This window comes from Petaurus breviceps, unplaced genomic scaffold, assembly GCF_028583685.1.
Source record: "Petaurus breviceps papuanus isolate PSGF00001 unplaced genomic scaffold, PetGlider_PUasm1.0 90407, whole genome shotgun sequence".
Taxonomy (NCBI): Eukaryota; Metazoa; Chordata; class Mammalia; order Diprotodontia; family Petauridae; genus Petaurus; species Petaurus breviceps.
The window spans coordinates 1,301,816-1,317,805 of NW_027187241.1; the positions used below are offsets into that span (position 1 = coordinate 1,301,816).

Genomic DNA, 15,990 nt, shown 5'->3' on the forward strand with positions numbered 1-15,990 from the left:
CTACACACAGGCAACCCAGGCCACAGAATCATCCTCTCACTGGAAGCAACAGTGGGATTGGTAGCCCCCAGTGTCTGAGCAACCTTTAGGAATCATACTGCTTGCCTCCTGGTGTGAAGAAGGGGCTGGAAAAGGTGCCCTAAAAATTATCTGCTTCGTCCAACCTTAGTCTGTTTACTGTGTCAGGTGACAATCCTATGTTGTGGATAAAACACACACAAAAAATATGAAAACTTTTGCAAAGATGATTCCACTCACATGGAGTGTGTGTATACTTATGGACCACAGAAAATCCAGTTGACCTGAAAGACAGATTTTTTTGTGAGAGAATTTAGCAGGTATCACATCTAAATACCAGCCCCGAGAGAAACAAGGTTGACAAACAAAGGCCAGCTTACTGCTGTTGGAGCTGGCCTTTTTCTGGAGTGGCCACTGCAATGGGAAGTATCATGAAGCTGGCCTAGGTTTTGCAATCAAAACTAATCTAGTCAGAAAGGTTGCATGCCTCCACAAAGGAGTGAATAACAGGCTCATGACAATTTGATTGCTACTTGCAGGAAAGCACTATACCCTCATGAGGTCGAAGAAAAATTTTATGAAGACCTGGAGACCCTCAACATCAATGTGCTGAAAAAGACAGGCTTGTAATTCTGGGTGTTTTTAACACCAGAATAGGCACAGGCTATCAGAAATGGCAGGGAGCCCTTGGGAGAAATGGAGTCAGAAACCATAATAGCAAGGGTCACTTACTACTGAAGGCTTGTGTGTCTCATGACTTTCTCATCACCAACACTGTCTTCTGTTTACCTAAATTCAATAAAACTTCATGGACGTACCCTTGAAGCAAACACTGGCATTTGATAGACTGATGTAATACGGAGAAGAAACAGGAAGTGAGAGTGACAAAAGCAATGTTGTGATGCAGAGTGCTGGACTGACTTATCCTCTCCAAGCTAAATATTCATATTCAACATAAGTGATCGTCCCAAGCAAGATGAGTACCAGAAGACTTGGTGTCAACAGATTAAAGCACTTCTCTGGGCTGGGGCAATTTGTTGCTAACTTGGAGGGAAAGCTGAGCCAAAACATGGTTGGCAACAGTGGACCAGAAAAGGAGTGGGCCTGCTAGGTCTATATCCCAAAGACATCAAATAAAGGGTCAGGGGGGGAGGATTTATTTGTACAAAAACATTTATAGCAGCTCTTTTTGTGGTAGCTAAGAAATGGAAATCAGAAGAATGCCCATCGATTGAGGAATGGCTAAACAAGTTGTGGTACATGATTATAATGCAGTAAGAAATGACAAGCAGTATCGTTACTGGAAAAACCTGGAAAGATTAAATGAACTGATGCATAGTGAAATGAACAGAACCAAGAGAATGTTGCACACAGCAAGATTGTTCAATGAAGAATTGTGAATGACTTAGCTCTTCTCAGTAATACATTGATCCAAGACAATTCCAAAGGACTAATGATGCAGAGAAAGAACAGATATTGATTGAATACAGACTAAAGCATGCTATCTTTCACTCTTTTTATTTGAGTCTTCTTGTACAAAATGACTAATACAAAAATGTTTTACATGATTGCACACATATAACCTATATCTGCATATTGTGTCATAGAGGAGGGAGGGACAAAATTTGGAACTAAAAAACTTTAAATAAAAATATTTTTAAAAGAAAAGAAAAGGAGTAGTCAGCTTTGAGAGACCTGGTGTACAGCATTGCATTTACTCATCTGGGCTAGAACACTCTCAAACATCAAGATCAGTTTGACAGAAATGATGGGGAAATTCAGAAGCTGCCAAACAAAAAACAAGAATTCCACAGTTTACCAGTAGGATAGTCCATCGAACTCTAACAAGGTAGCATCTAACTCCACAAGAAGCAAAGTATGAAGCTTAGAGAGATGCAAGATTCTTGCCCCAGTAAGAAAGCATATGAAATTCAGTTTTATACTGATAGTAAAATTCAAAGCACTTTTATGATGCCCTGAAGGCTATGGGTCAAAGACCTATAGTGCATCTCAATTCCTCAGTGCTGATGGAGCCACATTGATTAGTGATAAGGACATGATCCTGAGGAGCTGGGCTGAACATTTCCATAGCGTTCTCAACAGACCATCATCAATTAGTGCTAAAGTCACTGATCCTATCTACATCAGGTTTAAGTCAACCCCCCTATAGCTGAACTTACAAATGAAGAAGAGGTTTTGAATCCCCTTTAGGCTCCTCTCCTGCAGCAAAGAATGTGGTGCTGATTCTATTCTAGCTGAGATCTACAAAGCAGAGGGTCCACTGCTCACACAAAAGCTAACTGAAATTTCCAGGTTATCATCCAGGAGTTCAAGAATGCCTCTGTTGGTCATCTTTTTAAAAGAAAAAAAGGAAATAAGTCACCTGGAAGATGGTGACCTACTTGAGAGCCAATGTAGCTTCAGAAAGGGCCAAGAAGTGATAGATATTGTGTTTGCTGCCTGACAACTCCAAGTGACTTGTCCAAATATAGTAAGTTGCATGATGGCATGCTTGCACAAATTCTGGATAATGCTCTTGAGCTTTCCCAGTCACCAGTGGAGGGAAGCAGGTCTGTGTACTTGCTCTCATGATTTTTGGCGTGATGTTTTCTGTGATATTGTCAGATGTCTTCAACAAGAATGAAAATAACATCAAAAACAGCCACTGCACTGAAGGTAAATTTTTTTAACTTGAAAAAGCTACAAACCAAGACTAAAGTAGAGGGAGAGTTCATGTGTGACTTTTTGTTCGCGGATGATTGTGCACTCGATGCAGGCTGTGAAGCTGAGATGCAACAGAATATGAGTTAATTCTCTGCTGCTTGGCTAATTTCAGTCTAAAAATTAAGAAAACAGAGGTTCTGTACCAACCAGCAACAAACCATTTATACATGGAACTACCAAACTAAAAGAAGAAATTTTTAATACTATGGATAAGTTCACTTACCTTGGCAGCATACTTTCCAGGGATGTACACATAGATGATGAGGTTGACACACACATTGCCAGAGATAGATCAGTGTTTGGGAGGCTCCAAAAGAAAGTATAGGAAAGAAGAGGTATTAGACTGACTACCAAACTACTGACAGTCTACAGAGCTGTCCTCATTGTTGTATGTGAAACCTGGACAGTCTACCAGCACCTTGCCAGGATATTGAATCACTTTTTTTGAATTGTCTTAGAAAGATTCTGAAGATCACCTGGGAGAATAAGATACCAGATACTGAAGTCCTTACTTGAACTAAACTGCCAAGCATTCAAACTCTGCTTGAGAGAGCACAATTCCAATGGACTGGCCACATTATTCAAATGCAAAATGTTTGCTTGCCAAAAAGACTATTTTATAGAGAACTCACACAGGGCAAGCATTCACATGGTAATCAGAAGAAGCCATACAAGGATACTCTCAAGGTCTCTCTGAAGAACTTTGGAATTGATTGTGAGATGCTGGCAAAGGAATGTACAGTATGGTGTGCCCACATCAAAGAAGGCTCTGTGCTCTATGAGCAAAGCAGAATTGCAATAGCTCAAAAAAAACATGAAATGCACAAATTTAGAGACATCTTCCTCCCAAATGGTCCTATAAACTATTCATGCCTGACCAGTGGTAGAACCTTTCAAGCTTGCATTGGTCCAATCAGACACAGTCAGACATGCTGTACCTTGACCCCAACATAGTAAGGAAGGATGCAACTAACCACTGGAAGCCCCCTTCCCCCTTCATAGAGCCATCATGAGTTTCCCCTTAGAAGCAGCTCTCTCCTGAGCTCTGACAATTTCTAGAGTCCATAGACAATACTTCTGTCTGTCACAAGAAATCAAGGTCCCTGGAGCTACTGACATCCTTGGCTATCTTTTGATATCCATGTCTTTGTCATCAGCTATCAATACTCTGCTAGTCACCGCTGCTACCTCTAGTTGCTAGGAGGGCTTCTAAAGAGGCCTCTTGACGTCCCAAACTCATCTGATTTCATAGGACACCCCTCTCAGAATATTTATTCACCTAAGATCAGAAAGGAATAAACATAATATAAATCAAGGCGCCATATGCTCACATTCACATGGCAGCCAAGTGGAGGCATATAGTCAACTGCCACTCATCCAACCAGTAATTCACATTGTTCCTTGCCTCATTTGCCACCCAGAACAAGAAGCCAAGAGAGGCACATCATCCTTTTTGTATGTCCACATTTTCCTTTTGTATGTCCACTCATCAATTCTTCTAGAAGACTTTTCATCATCACATATACCAGCCCCTCCATCACATACGGTTCAATATAAGCTTACAAAGTTCCTTGCATTAAATTGGAACCAGGCAGATAATATTTTGTGCTGTCTCTGTATAACCCATGAGGGTAGGGCAAATCTGAACATGCTCTAAGAATTAGGTCCTCATTGGCCAGTCTGTCCATTAGTCATGAGAAAAAGCTATAAAATAATACAAGGAAAGACATAGTAGAGAGAAATCTGAATTGGATGAATCACATATTTAGGGGTCTCAAGATCAGTCTAACTCCATTGTACAGATAAGGAAACTGAGTCACACTGAAGTTAAGTGATTGGCCCAAAGTCACACAGGTAGTAAATGACAGAGCTAAGATTCAAACCTAGGTCCTCTCATTCCAAACCCTACATTTCTTTCCAAGGCACCACAGATCTCCTTATGGAGGGGGCTATATTCTAAGGGGCTTCAAAACTGATTGAGTGACCAGATCCAAAGAATATAGTGTTAAATGAGTCCATACAAACCCAGAGTGAGGTTTCTAGTAGAATGCTTGAGAAATCTGTCCTTGACCTTTTGTTTTTCAACATTGCATCAGCAATTTAGATCAGGATTCAGCAAACTACTGCCCATGGGTCAAATCCAGTCCACTAACTTATTGTATATGGCCCAAAAGCTAAATAAAGTTTTATTGTATTTTAAAACGTAAAAACCATTCTTAGCTTAAGGACTGTCCAGCTCCCCTAATTTAGAGGAAGGCAAAGATGAAATGTTTATCAAAATTACATATTACACAGACTAGGAGAAATGTCCAACACTAATTAAATAAGTTGGAATCCCCAAAGAGCTAAACAGACTAAAGTGATCAACTGAAACTAACGAGATGAAATTGGCAAGTGAATATGTCATGGTTTACATTTGAGGGTTTGTTTGTTTTTTATGTTACAGGCAGAGGATGGGTGAGATATGGCTAACCAACAGTTCTGAAATAAAGGAATTGGGCCATTTAGAGAACTGTAAAGCTCAATATTAGTCAACAATGTGAATTTTCAGCAAAAAATATCTGATGAGATTCTCAGAGGGTCACAGGCATAGTGAGTGCTAGAAGGGACCTCCGAAGTCATCTTAAAAAATTTGGGGGAGGGGGCGGCTAGGTGATGCAGTAGGCAGAGCACTGGCCCTGGAGTCAGGAGGACCTGAGTTCAAATCCGGCCTCAGACACTTAACACAAAAACTAGCCATGTAACGTTGGGCAAGTCACTTCACCCCAGTTGCCCTCCAAAAAGAAAAAAAAATTTTTAAATAACTGTTCTCCAAGTTCTGAAGGTAGACTGTATCTAGCTGCTGTAGCTTAGTTCTGAATTGACTACAGGCAGAAGTGTGTATCTACAGTCTCTGCAATTCAGCATCATTTAATCTCTGCTGAAGCCAATTGTAATATTTCATTCTATTAAACAAACAACAGCTCCCTAAAGAAAAGGACATTTCATATCATTTGTCCAAGTATTTTGCTAGTTCTCCCACATCTACAATGATCTGCCAAAGGTTATCTTCAGTCTCATTTAAAGCATACTCTTTTCTTGAAACTGTACTGGAAAATACAAGATGTATAATCACCACAACCACCCTCCACATTACATTCTCAAAAGAACAATTTATAACCATATACACCCAAATATTAGAGTAGCTAGGTAGGCCCAGTAGAGAGAGGACTGGTCCTGGAGACAGGAAGGCCTGAGCTCAAATGGACCCTCTGACACTTACTAGCTGTGTGATCCTGTGAAAGTCACTTAATCCCTGTTTGCCTTAGTTTCCTCACCCATAAAATGGAAATCATAATAGCCCTTACCTCCCAGGGTTATTGTGAAGATATAATGAGTTAACCATAAAGAGTTTAGCACAGGGTCTGGTCCGTATTAAGTGCTACATAAATATTAGCTATTGTTGTTGTTAACTTGTGATCCTAAGTCACTTAACCTCTGTCTGCCTCAACTCCTTCATCTGTAAAATAGGGATAATAATATCAACTACTTCCCAGGGCTGTTGTGAGGATATAATGAGATAATATTTGTAAAGCATTTTGCAAAGTTTAAAGTATTATAGAAATGATATTTCATCACCTTCATTATCATCATCATCATCATCCTGGTACCTTCATGCAACCTTTCTTTTTTGTGTGTTGTCTCCCCCCATTAGAATACAAGCTGCATGGGGAAACAGACTGCTTTTCTTTTTGCATTGTACCTCTAGCTGAACACGTAGTAAACACTTTATAAATGCATATTGCCCAGCCATTGGAAGCCATTGGACATTGGAACGTTACCTCTTGAAATAGATCGAACGTGAATTCAGGTAAAGGTTCACAAACTGACTAGGGAGAGGTCCAGATTTATGGGGAAATGTGTTATTTCACTACTACATGTTCATTCAACATTTTGCTTCAAACCATTTACCCTGGCTAATAATAAAGTAACAGACTAACCTGTGTCCCCCGTTGCTTGAAGACCAGGTAAGTTACACTTCACTTCTCCATCCAGGTTCTCCACTTAAGAGAGTATCTGCAATGGCTCCAGTCCAACCTCCACCAGCATCAACGGAGCTTCCTCAGTTATAGGGAGTGGTCTAATATACTTCAGGTTCATCAGTTGCAGCTCAGTCTTACCAGTTTTAAAGGCAGGTAGCCAATCAAAGCAAGCTACTTCCACACACTAGGTAGGGGACACAGGGTGTTCCATATTAAGCAAACTAGGCATGCTCAAAAGGCATGCAAGGGTATCTCCATGTTAGGAGAACTAAGCTTGTCCAGAGAAGCCCAGGTTATACATTTCTCTTTTTTTGAAAGTCGCCATTCCCAGAAAATAGGCAAGGGGGAATATATGTATAAATTATATATTATTAATATATTATTAATTAAAATTAACGTATTAATTTTAATTTGTTTAAGCTCAGTCCTCATCTCAAATTCAGGACAGTTCTCTGTGGTCTCTGAGGGAGGTATAAGCAAAATCCTTTCACTTACTTCCCCAGTACCATACAATAAAGTCCAAACAGACAAGGTTACTTTATTATACGCAATCCCCCATGTACAAATGAAAATCACAATTATCTCTAAATACAAATTTTGAAAATTCACACAACAAATTCACATTAGAAATTCATGAAGTTCCTCAAAATAAAGTAACAAAATAAGAAGCATTTGACAAAGTTTACCCAATATCTCTGCTTGCTTAGCCTTATATGACCTTTCTTGACCCACAAGCAAAAGAAAGAGCCAAGAAAAAGAAAACTTGGCTTTCAGCTTGAATCTGATTCCACATTGAGCTTCCCAAGTCACAAGGAGCTCTCCTTACAGGATTCCGGGACCTGGTCATTGCCCCTTTCTCAAATAGAAAACTGTACTGGGTAGAAAGTCTTCCAATGATTCCCTCAGTGAATCAGGCCATATAACTGAAAAATCCATGAAAAGTGTCACTTTCTACACAAGGCACACTAAAATTCCCTAGGGATCTCTCTAGCATAGGTGATCCCCATAGAATTCCAGGCGATTTCTTCTGAGTCCCTTATCCCAAAGGACTCATAAAATTCCCCTATGGGTCCTTGCTACCATCAGGGCAAACCAAATGGAATTACAAACTTACCCATCAGGACAATAAGATAAGTAGGCTCATTTAGCCAAGGACAAGCACTTACGGATTAGAGTCCTAGGCACTTTCCCCATACACAGCTGTAGAGTGCTCTCACAAAATGTAAGCAGTCTAGGTCTGCTTAAATGCAAAAAAAAAATGAACATTTCTACTAGACAGTAGCAATCTAGAGGTTCCAGATCCCTCACATTAAATTTAACCTTAATACTTACACAGGACTTATCACTACCCTCAATGGGTTGGAGACGTGTCCAAGCAGGGATGGGGAACCTGTGGCCTTGAGGACACATGTGTCCCTCTAAGTCCTCAAGTGTACCCCTTTGTCTGTGAAGTTTGAATTCAAAGGGTCTCACTTGAGGACCTAGAGGGTCACATGTAGCCTTAAGGCCTCAGGTTTCCCACCCCCCAGTCTAGGCTCTCTGCCTAAGGCTCCTGCTCCCACCAGTATTGTTCCCCCAAGTATAGGGGGCATTCACTGCACCCCAGTTCCAGTAACCATGAACAGTCAAATTAGCTGTACATAGAATATTGATTTCAAAAGGTATAATCATAAATATACAAACTTACTCCCTCAACACTGAAGTGATTTTTCTTAAGCACAGATCTGATCATATCACACACACACACACACACACACACACACACACACACACACACACCTTAATCAATGAATTCCAGTGACTTTCTATTGCCTCCTGTGTGATATTCAAAACCTTTCACAACCTAGTCCCCTCCTACTTTCCGGTCTTCTTATGCCTTATTCCCTAACACATATTCTTAGATCCAATGGCACTAACCTCCCAGCTGCTCCACAAACACTCCATTTTTGGTTCTGGTCATTTTTACCAGTTGTCTCCCATGCCTGAAATTCTCTGCCCCACCCCACCGGGGTGTAAGTGGGGGCTTCCTGCTGCCTTTGCTAGCTTCCTTTAGGTCCCAACTAAAATCTCATCTTTTGCTGAAAGCCTTCTCTAACCCCTTCTAATTCTACTGCTTTCCCTTTGTTAATTATTTCCTATTTATCCGATATATACTCTGCTCTGTATATGCCTGTTTGCATGATGCCTCCTCCATTAGTCTGTAAGCTCCTTGAGGGCAAGGACTGTCTTTTGCCTCTTTTTGCATCCCAAACTCTCCTCAGGGTGCCTGGCACATAGTAGATGTTTAATGACTGTTTATTGATTCATTGAACATAATCCTCTTCTGACATTGTACCACCTCAGTTGATCTCTGGGGAAGGGAAAGGGATTAGGTTCATAGTTTAGCTCAGTTCCCATAGGGCACAGCCCCCATTCCACAATTCCCCTCTGGCTCATATCCCAGGTCTTCTGATTTCTCAGAGTTTCCATTCCAGGCTGAGTGGTTGGCATCACCCCACCTGCCATCTGGGCTTCAAGGTCATGGGGCTCAGACTCCTGGTCCCATGAGATCACCCCTGAAGGCTGAAACTAAGGAGGACAAGTAACACTGAACAGAAAACACTGCCAGGATTGTTTCTCAGAGCAAGGGGAAGGAAAGCCTCTTGCCACTTCGGTTCATGGCAACTTCTGGAAGCACCAGATAAAAACTGTCAAAAAGATGGCAGCAGAAAGACAGCAGCTCAGTCTCAGCTTTAAAGACTTAGAGACCATACAAAGAGACTATCCCCACCCTTATGTCAGGGGACACCCAAGGCTCCACATTAAGCAAACCGGGCATTCGCAGAAATCCCCTCAAGGGTGTCTCCAACAGACATGCCTGCAGAAATCAGGGTTATTATTATTGAGGTTAATAATTCTATTTAATTAATTTATTAACATTATTAATGTTGCATTGATAATAATAACATTTATATAGCACCTATTGTGTGCCAGGCACTGGGCTGAGATATAGATACATACATACATACATACATGCACACACATGCATACATACATACATGGATACATAGATATAATATATTTATATAATATATAATGCATTATATATAACATATTATATATAATGCATTATATATAACATATTATATATAATTATTATCTCATTTGAGCCTCACAACAACCCTGGGAGGTAGGTGAGATGAAGAAACTGAGACAAACATAGGTTAAATGACTTTCCCAGGGTCACACAGCTAGTAATAAATGTAAAAACACTGGTAGAGGTTCTCAAAACCGTGGCTTGTAAAGGATTACAACCTAAAAGGTACAGAGATTTGGGGAAGCTTTCTAGGGTCCACTGGAGAGTCAAGGGGAGGAGGAAAATGAAGAGCTCAACAAACTATGGACTTAAATTTTTTCTCAAGCAATATCCTCAGCATTTATTACCAGCCTTGATACCTATTAAGTGCTTTTCATGGTGAGCGAGCTTGGAGCTTATTACAAGCATCATTTGTCATTATTTTGTTGTTGTTCAGTCATTTTCAGGCGTGTCCAACCCTCTGTGACTCCATTTGGGGTTTTCTTGGCACAGATCCAGGAGTGGTTTGCCATTTCCTCCTCCAGCTCATTTTACAGATAAGGAAACTGAGGCAAGCAGGGTGACATGCCTTGCCCAGGGTCACACAGCCAGTAAGAGTGTGAGGCCAGATGTGAATTCAGTAAGATGAGTCTTCCTGAGTCCAGGCCCAGCACTCTATGAATTATGGCACCACCCAATTGCCCCTAGAGTCCAAACTACTTAGCCCTGTACTCCTGGACCTCCACGATCTGGCACAACCTTGTATTGTATGCTCTTCTCCAAGTATGCTATAGTCCAGCCCAAATGGGGAACTTGCTGCCTCTGTGACACGCCCTCCACATGCGTGCTTTCGCTCCCACTTTATCTCCAATATCTTCCCTCCACCCCTTGCTCTGTCGAATTCCTCCCAGTCCTAGAAAGCCCATCTGCCCTCTGTCTATGCCTAGGACAAGTCATTCCTTGGACAAAATGGGGCACAGCTGTTCTGGAGACACCCCCTTTTCCTGGGTTTCCCATTAGAAGCTGAAAGCCCTTTATTGCTGGGAGCCTCCTGTGTCCCTGAGGACAGGATAAAATTACTCCCTCATCTTTCATTCTGAAACATTCACCAGAGGGAAACCACACTGGGGAGAGGGGATATTTTGCAGTAAATAAAGAAGCCTGACTAGGTTAACCCTCCTCAGAGTCTTCTCTCTTCCCAGGTTTACAGTCAGTTCTTTCTCCCAGGGAAGGAAAAGACAGTGGAGGCCCAATTAATCCTGCCATTTAGGGTTTTCTCTCAGTGGGCCTGACTGTCTTCCCTAAAGTCCTCTTTCAATAAATCACTGTAATACAGAAGCACAAAGGACTGCCTTTTTTTTTAATAATTTGAATAAACACCAACATAAAAAATTATGCAAAATAGAGCAGCTGTCTGGGACAGTGAAATAATATTGGATTTAGAGTCAAGTTCAAATTCCAGACTTGCCATGAGGCAAACTTTGATAAATCAAAACCACTCAGTGCCCGTTTCCTAATATGACAAATGAGTAGGGTTGGAATTGATGAGCTCTAATGTCCCCAAACTGTGAAGAAAATGGTTATTTCTCTCTCATATCAATAACCAATTATTGAATTAGGACCAAGATTTTTTTTTTCAGAAGCCTGTAGGTTGTTCAGTGAAGGACATTGTTGATAAGGAGTTTGAATGAACTCTCCTCCATCTTGGTCAGACCACACTCAACCTCACAAAGAATTTAATCTAAGGTGGGGAAGCCCATTGTATCTACCAAGATTTGGGGGTGGGAGGTTAAATTATTTGATTAGACTGCCCAAGGATGAACAATTTAGAAGAAAATGGCATAATCAGAGTTACATCCACCATTCCCTCATTAGAATAGACCCACCTCTCTTATAATAGTCATTCTCTCATTAATTAACCAGTCAGAGTTGATTACCACCCTTAGGGACACCTGTGTGTCCAAGGGCATTTAACTGTGAGCCTACCACCATAGTTGGTAGACTAGACACATTTGAGAGTGTCCCTGACCCTTTGATTAATAATTATTAATAGCATTATTAATAAAATGACTAATTGCCCAGAAACTATGTCTCTTGAAATTTTTAAGCATCACAACTGTATCTCAGGCAAGGGATGTTCAGAGCTCTATCACCTGCTAGAAAGCATGGTGACTTCACTGCTGGCAGGAACGTAGGACAAAGATTGCCAGGCACACCCAGTTCATTCTAAGAGTCTTGCTTAAAGGAAGCTTGGACTGTGTGAACCACTGAGAGAAAGGAAAAAGCCTGAAAAAAGTCAGAGTAGATTCAACTCAGAGAGTGGCAATTCAGGCACAAATGAAAGAATCTGAAAGGTCTCCAGTGCTTATGGGTTTCTCTGGCTGCCCAGGTCTTAATCACAAGAGAGCCAAAATAGCATTAGGGGCTGAGTTAAAGGCTAGTACTGATTTCTCTAGGGAAGAGGCTGTGTAGTGGCTGAAAGTCAACAGAAGGCCAGAAGGTGGCAGCAGAGGACCCATAAATCATACCCCATCCATGGACATGACCACGGGCTGACCAATGACTGGTGCTTTTAAACTGGCTCTCCCCATTATATAAGCCTCCTGTTTACCCTTACTTCCTTCGAAACCAAGCTCAGGTCTCAGTAAGAGGTCTGTCACAATCCCCCCAGCTGCTAGACCCTTCTCTCAAATTACCTTCCATCTGCCCTGTATTTATCTTGTGTGTATCTAGTTATCTGCAAGCTGTACCTCCCATTAAAAAGCACACTCCTTGAAAGCAGGGAATGGTTTTTTTCTACTTTTCCTTCCCATACCCATCCACCACCACCACCCCAACCACTACCCCTACAGTTAGACAGACAGACAGATAGATAGATAGATATAGATACATATATGTATAAGTAACAGGTGCTTGATAAATGTTTGTTTACTGATTGGGTTAACAGTTCTTGGCGTAGAGTTTTAGTTATTGTTTAGTCATTTTTCAGTCATGTCTGACTCTTGTGTGGGGTTGTTTGGGATTTTCTTGGCAGAGATACTGGAGTGGTTTGTCATTTCCTTCTCCAGCTATTTTACAGATAAGGAAACTGAGGCAAACAGGGTTAAGTGACTAATCCAGGATTGCACATCTAGTAAGCGTCTGAGGCTGGATTTGAACTCAGGAAGATGAATCTTCCTGACTCCAGGCCTGGTGCTCTAACCAAGGTACCCCCAGGCTGCCCCAAATGTAGAGTGGTAAGCACCAGTTGTGCACTGGCTGATTCTGCTAGACAAACATGATCTCTGTGTGTGACTTCTTCCCTGTGTAAGTACCCTATCTCCTGTCAAGTCTGAAGCCACACCTGTTCTCGGTACAAATTCTCTCCCCTACTGGTGGAGTGGTATCCTATAGGAGAGTGCACAAGTCTCCTGAGCACATAGAAGGTGAGTGGTTCTTTCTTATCATTTATTTTGCTGAGGTGGGTTTTGAAAGCATCCATGCATCACAGACTCTCGGGAGCTAAAAGGGACTCATATCTGAACAAGAATTCCTTGTGATTCCGTGTGCCTGATCAATTTAGATTTTTTGGTTGCCACACCACCCTGTTGACTCAGAGTGGATTTGCAGTCCATAAAAATCCCTGGATCATTTTCTGAGGAACTGCTGACTAGGTACATCTTCCTTCCCCCAGCTTGTACTTGTTAAGCTGAGTTTTCAGTATCAGAGTGTAAGACTTTATATTTATCCTGATTAAATTTCATCTTAGTAGAATCAGAACAATGTTCTAGCCTGTCAAAATCTTTTTGAATCCAGACCATTATCCAGCATGTTAGATGTACTTCCCAGCTTGTATTATCTGCAAATTTGCTACACATTCCACCTATGTCTTTATCCAAGTTGCTTCCGAAATAATGGCATAGGGTCAAGAAAAGATCCCTGAGGCACTTTTAGATCCCTGAAGTTAGTAAGATTCTCCCCTGCCCCTCAGCCCTCCTTATAAAAGCATTTTGCTTTCATAGCCATGTAATGGGGAGACTAGCCAGCGGCAGCCAGTCCTTGGAGTATATGCAGTGTTCTGTGTTCTCTGCCTACTGCGTATCATGTGGAGGCTTCTGAGACTCTGGAAATGCATAAGGGGACAGGCCCTGCTCCCCAATTCAGAACAGGTACAAGTGCCCGCTATTTCTTGCTGGCTTATTGTTGGTGATAAAAGCCCTCTTACTTGGCTGCATGACAACAAACAGCATGACAAGTTGAAAGTTGGAAGGAAGAACTGATAAGAGATTCCAGGAGGGGAGAGAGGTAGCAGCAGTCAGCTGCCTTATCTCCTCACCCAAGCCACCTTGTGGCCATGACCACATGGCAACTCTACTTCTATTTCTTCTTGTGTTTCTTCTTTCTTGATCTGCGGTGAATATGGACATGGAACTGACTAAAACATCACCTTGTGGGCTTCCAAAGTTCAGAAGAACCATCAGAAGTCCCCTGAGAAGCACTCTGTTTGACCAGCCCAACAGTAAATAAACTGGGCGGTCAAGTCATCATGTTCTGACAGCACCTGTAAACTACCGCACACCCAGAACGGAACTTGGTGGAAAGAATGTTGGCATCCACCACTTTATGTTTGAGCCTCCTTTCCTTGGGGATAGAGGTGGTAGAAGAAAGTGGGCTCCTGGCCACGGAGGTTTTGTGCTTCAGCTCTTGCTATCTCCTCAGTAAATATCCTTTTTTGTAAAAGCTAATTGATATTAAAAAGTAACTTGATATTGGAACACAAATTACTAGTATCTAGGCTATGAGAGAGATATTAATTGGCTAACTGATGTTAGAGGGAAAAATTGAATAGGATTTCATGAGTCCGAAGAAAATACCCCCAAACTCTCAGGGTTATCCTTGCAACTCTGAGGGGAGTAGGAGCCTTGCTCTGGGGGACCTGTCCTGCTAGTGTAAACAGGAGTTGGGAGAATAAGTCCAGAGTTTGTGTTATATCCATAGTACCATTTTAACATAAATATTATTTATATTTGTCATGAGTCATATGTCCCTAAAACTTCATAGAACTTCTTTCCCTCCATCCTCTGCAATAGATTTTTTTTTTTTGGCTTTTTGGAGGGCAATTGGGGTTAAGTGCCTTGCCCAAGGTCACACAGCTAGTTTTGTGTTAAGTGTCTGAGGCCGGATTTGAACTCAGGTCCTCCTGACTCCAGGGCCGGCGCTCTATTCACTGTGCCACCTAGCCGCCCCTCTGCAATCAATTTTAACATAGAAGTGACAAGGATCTTCATGGTGGTCCCCTTGCTACTAGTGTTCATCATGAAATCCACAGAGAGGATGAAGAATTCCACAAAATAATGCTCTTGCTACTCTGAGGACCAAGATGAAGCCAATCCTGTGAATTCTTTTTATTTGCATCTACAAGAAGCTGGAGACCATCCTCTCATTTGGCTGCATCTGCTTTAAATCTTGTAGTTTCATTCATTGTGGAAACTATATATGAATGCATACACACACACACACACACAGACACACACACACCCTGGTTGCTGAACAAGGATCTCACACTGAGTAATGAGTACCATGAAAATGTGAATTTATGTTTATAGTTTATTGCAAAACCTAGTGGGTTTTAGACCCCTCTGCCCTCTTTTCTATTACTTTGGCACCATCCAAACACAGGACTAGGGGGCATTTTGCATTCCTTTGTTTTATGTTTTATCCTGGTCAAAAGATTGTAAATTTGCTGGCCAATGAACCTCAGAGAGTCAGAAACACAATGTAAATGAATGGAAGGAAGGAAGGAAGGAAGGAAGGAAGGAAGGAAGGAAGGAAGGAAGGAAGGAAGGGGAATGACTGGTTACTAATAAGTAAAATTCCTCCTATAGAGTCACCCATTCTTTCTGCCTTTGTTTAGTTGTTGAACTGAGCTTGCAGAGACAGCTGGCAATTCAGGCAGCTACCTAGCCACCCCATTGTATTATATTAAATTATTAATATATTAAATGCAATGTATATAACTCCAGATGCCATATTTTGGGATGGATAAACTATAAAGCTGAACAGCCCTAGTTCCTTCAACCAATATATGTGGTACAAATTCAAGGCCTTTCACCATCCTAGTTGCTTCCCCTTCATTTACTTTATAGCTAATCCATCCTAAAATATGGCATCTGGAGTTATACACATTGCATT

At 41.4% G+C, this 15,990-nt stretch overlaps 1 protein-coding gene across 3 annotated transcripts in view; it reads right to left on the minus strand.

Moving 5' to 3' along the window:
- The window catches only part of LOC138177412 (small ribosomal subunit protein eS17-like), a 104,279-nt gene extending 95,571 nt beyond the window's left edge, over window positions 1-8,708 (minus strand). For 2 of the 3 annotated variants that reach the window (XR_011172492.1, XR_011172491.1), the window contains exons 1-2: window positions 8,544-8,708; window positions 6,723-6,948 (exon numbers count right to left, since the gene is read on the minus strand). The gene's annotated coding sequence lies outside the window, so the exon portion shown is untranslated. The remainder of the gene's footprint in view (window positions 1-6,722; window positions 6,949-8,543) is intronic. The other variant, XM_069108594.1, reaches the window with a different exon arrangement.
- Between the last annotated feature and the right edge of the window lie 7,282 nt (window positions 8,709-15,990).